Consider the following 6,176-nt stretch of genomic DNA (forward strand, 5'->3'; position numbering starts at 1 on the left):
AAGAGCCTCTTATCCTTTGGCAGAAGTTTCTCTGGATTATGATAGATTCCAAATCAAGAATCTAGAATATGGGGGGCTGGGGTTGTAGCTCAGTGGTAGAGCGCTTGCCTACCGTGTCTGAGACACTAGGCTCAATCCTCAGCACCACATAAAATTAATAAATAAAACAAATGTATTGTGTCCATCTACAACTAAAAAAAAAAAAAAAATTGTGTGGTGCTTGGGATTGAACCCAGGGCCTTTGCATGCAGGGCAAGCACTCTACGAACTGAGATATATCCCCAGCCCTAAAAAATAAATTAAAAAAAAAAAATCTAGAATATAGGAAGATTTAATTTCACAACTTTGAACATGGACTTTCCCAAAGGGAAATCATTCCCTCCTCACTGTGAGCTCTGATTTCTGGCCTGCTTTGAAAAGCCCATATTTGCTTTGCTAATTTGATATTTGGGGACCATGCTCCAGGCTATTGTTTTGCCAAATCCTTCACAGTTAAATCTCTAGTATGTGTTCCTTTACCTTCCACTCAGTTTTGTTTGAAACACAGACAAACCCTAGAATATCAAGAACTACTTACTCAGAGCTGGGGTTGTTGCTTAGTCGTAGAATGCTTGCCTGGCATGTGTGAAGCACTGAGTTCAATTCTCAGCATCACATAAAAAAAATAAATAAATAATAAAAGTTTTGTGTCCATCTACAATTAAAAAATATTTTAAAAAGAGAACTACTTATTCTGTTAATAGTAATGTTTTTTTGATTTATTGAGCATAGTTTTATGCTAAAGATTGTGTTAGACTGAAAAATTAGTAAATTGGTTCTACTTTGTTGAAAATAAATTCATTATTGAAAATAAATATAACTTTGTATTTGGATCTCATAAAAAATGTTGTCTTTGATTGTATACGTGAAACCTTTTAGTTATAAAAAACCATAAAAGAGGGGCTGGGGTTGTGGCTCGGTGGTAGAGCGCTCGCCTAGCACATGTGAGGCCCTGGGTTTGATCCTCAGCACCACATAGAAATAAATAAAATAAAGGTATTGTGTCCATATACAACTAAAAAATAAATATTAAAAAAAACATAAAGGAACTAACATTTTGGTTATTGGTGATTTGAACCAATAAATTCCATTTTAGAACTAATAGACCATTAGAAGTTGCTGCTGCTTCTGGTGGAAAAAAGAAAAGATTGATCTGCATCTCGACTATGAGAAATGGCAAAAAAAAAAAAAAAAGGTGAGAGCCAAAGGGGAGAGAAGCCAGTTAGGAATCCCCCAGAGGGACAATACCCAGTTCCAGCAGCTCCTTTAGAACCTCAAGAGTAAAGTGACCTGTATGTCGGATTTGCTGGGACTATGTCACCAAACTGCTGATGTGTGATGGCACACGCCTGTAATCCCAGCGGCTCCAGAGACTGAGGCAGGAAGATTACAAGTTCAAAGCCAGCCTCAGCAAAAGTGAGGTGCTAAGCAACTCAGTGAGACCCTGTCTCTTATAAATAAAATACAACAAAAAAGGGCTGGGGATATAGCTCAGTGACCTAGTGCCCCTGAGTTCAATCCCTGATATCCACCCCCTGAAAAAAAAAAAAAAAAGTATGAATTCCAAGTGTCCAGCCACAAAACATGATTACTAGACCCTGTGGTGGGAAGTAGGCACTTTGTTGCAGAAGCATCCTAATGCAGAAAGTCATCAATAAATAAGCTCGTTCAGTTCTTGATCTCACTGGTGCAGTTGAACTGGACCCAGGGGTTAAAGAAAAGGTATTCCTGATGTTAAGCTACAGTAGCCTGGCACATTCCTGGCTGGAAGTACTCCTTGGAGTGTGTCTGTGCCTGGACCTGCACTTGCTCCATCCCCTGCCTACAGTGGCTCTAGCCTCTACACTCCAGACAGTGTTGAAGCTCTGACATCACTGAGCTGTCTCCTGCCAGCCTTTGATTTAAAACTGATCTAAAAAGTTGATTTTTTCTTAAGAGTATGTTCATTACATCTAGATTTTCAAATTATTACCATAAAATTGCTCAAAATATCTTCATTTCTAGAGCACATGTGGCAATGAACTATTTTGGGTTTTTTTTTGTTGTTCTGTTTTTTTTTTTTTTTTTTTTTTTTTTTTTTTTTTTTTTTTTTGGTACTGGGAATTGAACTCAGGGGCACTCAACCACTGAGCCAAATTCCCAGCCCTATTTTGTATTTTATTTAGAGACAGAGTCTCATTGAGTTGCTTAGTGCTGCTCTTTTGCAGAGGCTGGCTTTGAACTCTCAATCCTCCTGCCTCAGCCTCTCAAGCTACTGGGATTATAGGTATGCACCATCACGCCTGGCTATTTTCAGGTTATATATTTGTACTTGCTATGTGTTTTCTGTGAAGCCCCAACCAAACCATGGGATATGTGGTTGGGACAAAAGCAGCAGATGGACAGGCTTGGAGAACCCTCATCCTCACTGGAGATACTGCCCAACCTCAGCCTCCACTTTTTGCCCCACTGGAGCTATTAGCTAACTAAGCTGTTAGCCAACTCAGGACTTTGTGTCTGTCCTGCTGTGAAAGAGTCCTTGATGGGGAAATTGCTTTAGATTTTTATACCTGCTATTTTTTTCAGAAAACTCTTGCTACCTTTGAGCTGCTTTTTCAGGCCACTGGAAACTATATGGCTTTAACATATGTGGAGGCTGTTTCTCGATCTGAAGAAAACAAAACCTTGAAGATAGTTTTTCATTATTTATTTATTTATCTTTATTGATTAAAAAAATGACAGTGGAATGCATTACAATACTTATTACACGTATATGCCACAATTTTTCATATATCTATTTGTATATAAAGTCTCTTGACACCCAATTCGTGTCTTCATACATGTACTTTGGATAATGATGTCTATCACATTCCACCATCCTTGCTAACCCCCTGCCCCCTTCATTTCCCTCCCACCCCTCTTCCCTATCTAGAATTCATCTATTCCTCCCATGCTCTCCCTCCCTACTCCACTGAGTCAGCCTCCTTGTATCAGAGAAAACATTCGGCATTTGTTTTTGTGGGATTGGCTAACTTCACTTAGCATTATATTCTCCAACGACATCCATTTTCCTGCAAATGCCATGATTTTATTCTCTTTTATTGCTGAGTAAAATTCCATTGTGTATATATGCCATGTTTTTTTATCCATTCATTCACTGAAGGGCATCTAGGTTGGTTCCACTGTTTAGCTATTATGAATTGTGCTGCTGTAAACATTGATGTGCCTGTGACCCTGTAGTATGCTGTTTTTAAGTCCTTTGGGTATAGTCCGAGGAGAGGGATAGCTGGGTCAAATGGTGGTTCCATTCCCAGATTTCCAAGGAATCTCCATACTGCTTTCCATATTGGTTGCACCATTTGTAGTCCCACCAGCAATGTATGGGTGTGCCTTTTTCCCCACATTCTCGCCAGCACTTATTATTGTTTGTATTCATAATAGCTGCCATTCTGACTGGAGTGACATGGTATCTTAGTTTTGATTTGCATTTCTCTAATTGCTAGAGATGATGAGCATTTTTTCATAATTTGTTGATTGATTATATATTCTCTTTTGAGAAGTGTCTGTTGAGGTCCTTGGCCCATTTGTTGATTGGGTTATTTGTTTTTCTGGTGCTTAGATTTTTGAGTTCTTTATATACCCTAGAGATGAGTGCTCTATTTGATGTGTGAGGGGTGAAAATTGGCTCCCAGGATGTAGGCTCTCTCTTCACCTCACAGATTGTTCCTTTTGCTGAGAAGAAACTTTTTAGTTTGATTCCATTTCATTTATTGATTCTTGGTTTTAATTCTTGCGATATAGAAGTCTTACTAAGGAAGTTGGGGCCTAATCCCACATTATGAATATTAGGGCCTACTTTTTCTTCTATTAGATGCAGAGTCTCTGGTTTAATTCCTAGGTCCTTGATCCATTTTGAGTTGAGTTTTGTGAATGGTGAGAGATAGGGGTTTAATTTCATTTTGTTGCATATGGATTTCCAGTTTTCCCAGCACCATTTGTTGAAGATGCTATCTTTTCTCCAGTGCATGTTTTTGGCACCTTTGTCTAATATAATTGTAATTTTGTGGGTTAGTCTATGTCCTCTATTTTGTACCATTGGTCTACCAGTCTGTTTTGGTGCCAATCCCATGCTGTTTTTATTACTGTTGCTCTATAGTGTAGTTTAAGGTCTGATATAGCGATGCCACCTGCTTTACTCTTCCTGCTAAGGATTGCTTTAGCTATTCTGGGTCTCTTATTTTTCCAGATGAATTTCATGATTGCTTTTTCTATTTCTATAAGGAATGCCATTGGGATTTTGATCAGAATTACATTAAATCTGTATAGGGCTTTCTTTTCTATACATATCCCTTTAATTTCTTTTGTCTGTCTAATTGCTCTGGCCAGTGTTTCAAGAACTGTGTTGAATAGAAGTGGTGAAAGAGGGCATCCCTGTCTTGTTCCAGTTTTTAGAGGGAATGCCTTTAATTTTTCTCCATTTAGAATGATGTTGGCCTGAGGCTTAGCGTAGATAGCCTTTATGATGTTGAGATATGTTCCTGTTATATCTAGTTTTTCTAGTGTTTTGAACATAAAGGGATGCTGTATTTTTGTCAAATTCTTTTTTCTGCGTCTATTGAGATGATCATATGATTCTTGTCTTTAAGTCTATTGATGTGATGAATTACATTTATTGATTTCCGTATGTTGAACCAACCTTGCATCTCTGGGATGAAACCTACTTGATCGTGGTGGTGATTTTTTTGATATGTTTTTGTATTCGATTTGCCAGATAAAATTGAGAAATTTTGTGTCTATGTTCATTAGAGACATTGGTCTGAGGTTTTCTTTCTTTTGTCTGGCTGGGCCCAATTCAGGAGCCACTTGTCGAAAGAAATGAACTTTATTTTTAGAACACACACACAGGGCACCACACAGCTCTTCAGGAAAAACCCTCAGAGACCAACTGCCACCACCGGCTTCCCACAAGCCTCTCCACCTCCCCCACTCCTCCTGTTCTTGAGGCTGATTGGCTGGGTCACGTGGGCGGAGCCAAAAAAAGTCCCCCAATGAGCAGCTCTGTGGTCTGAAAGGGCGGGGAAACAGCCCAATGAGCATCACCGCAGAGGAGCCAATCAGTTGGCAGTTAGAAGTTTGCTGGGGCCGCTGTGAGCCAATCATCAGCTGGCAGCTGGAAGTTTGCTGGGGCCCCTTCGGCTGTGGCTCTCAACATCTCCCCCTCTCTGTTTAAACAACAAGCATGTGGCTTAGGGACCGTGCCTGCCTTAGGTTGTCCAATACTACATATGGTCCTTACCCGTCATTGGATGAGCTGACCTCAAGGCATCAGCCTCCTGTCTTAGGTTGGTACCATTGCAATTGGCTCTTACCCGTCATTGACTACCGGTCCAGCATACAGCCACATCTGTGGATAGGTCTTTGTACCAGCGGGGGGGGGGTGGTGGTGGTGGTGGTGAGGTTCTTTGCCTCACCTCTGTTGGTCCCCAAATTTTAGCTGAACGACCATCACAAGTAGAAGGGAGGAAGATAGACCAAGCCAATTGACGGCTCCTTTTGGAAAAATTGTACCACCGATGACACCATCAGCAAAAATACCCCAACACTACCACAGGTCGCTGCACCAACAGATAGTTCACTATGCATACAAGTGAGTTCCCAATGCATACAAGTGATACATAGTCCAGGCAAGTTCTGCAAGCAGTTCAGTGATAGCTATTGCAGAAGCTGTAGATTGGTTTTATCTTTGTCTTCACTGGCACTGGGATAAAGATAGGAATTCTGGCAATAATGGCTAAAGAAAAAATTATGTAACATTCTAGCAGGCACTGAAAGAAAATAATTTTCTGAACAATTTACATTATTTTGAACAGAATTATTAAATATAATGAAAAGGAAAGGTGAAAGTAAACAAACAGATCTGTTAACCTCCTTTTTTGTTCACATATTAAAACAATCCTCAACAGCTGTTTACGTAATTTAAATTAAACCATTTAAATCACGTGAATAAAAAAAAAATTTTGGATCCATTTTTTCATGAGCGCTCATCATATATGATATATGGTCATACGTACATACAAACGTACAACATAAAACACAAGTGTGCACACATAATACAACACATAATAGTAGAGGCCTTATAACTTTTTACAGGTGAAATC

This window comes from Spermophilus citellus, assembly GCF_964194105.1.
Source record: "Spermophilus citellus genome assembly, chromosome: 18".
Taxonomy (NCBI): Eukaryota; Metazoa; Chordata; class Mammalia; order Rodentia; family Sciuridae; genus Spermophilus; species Spermophilus citellus.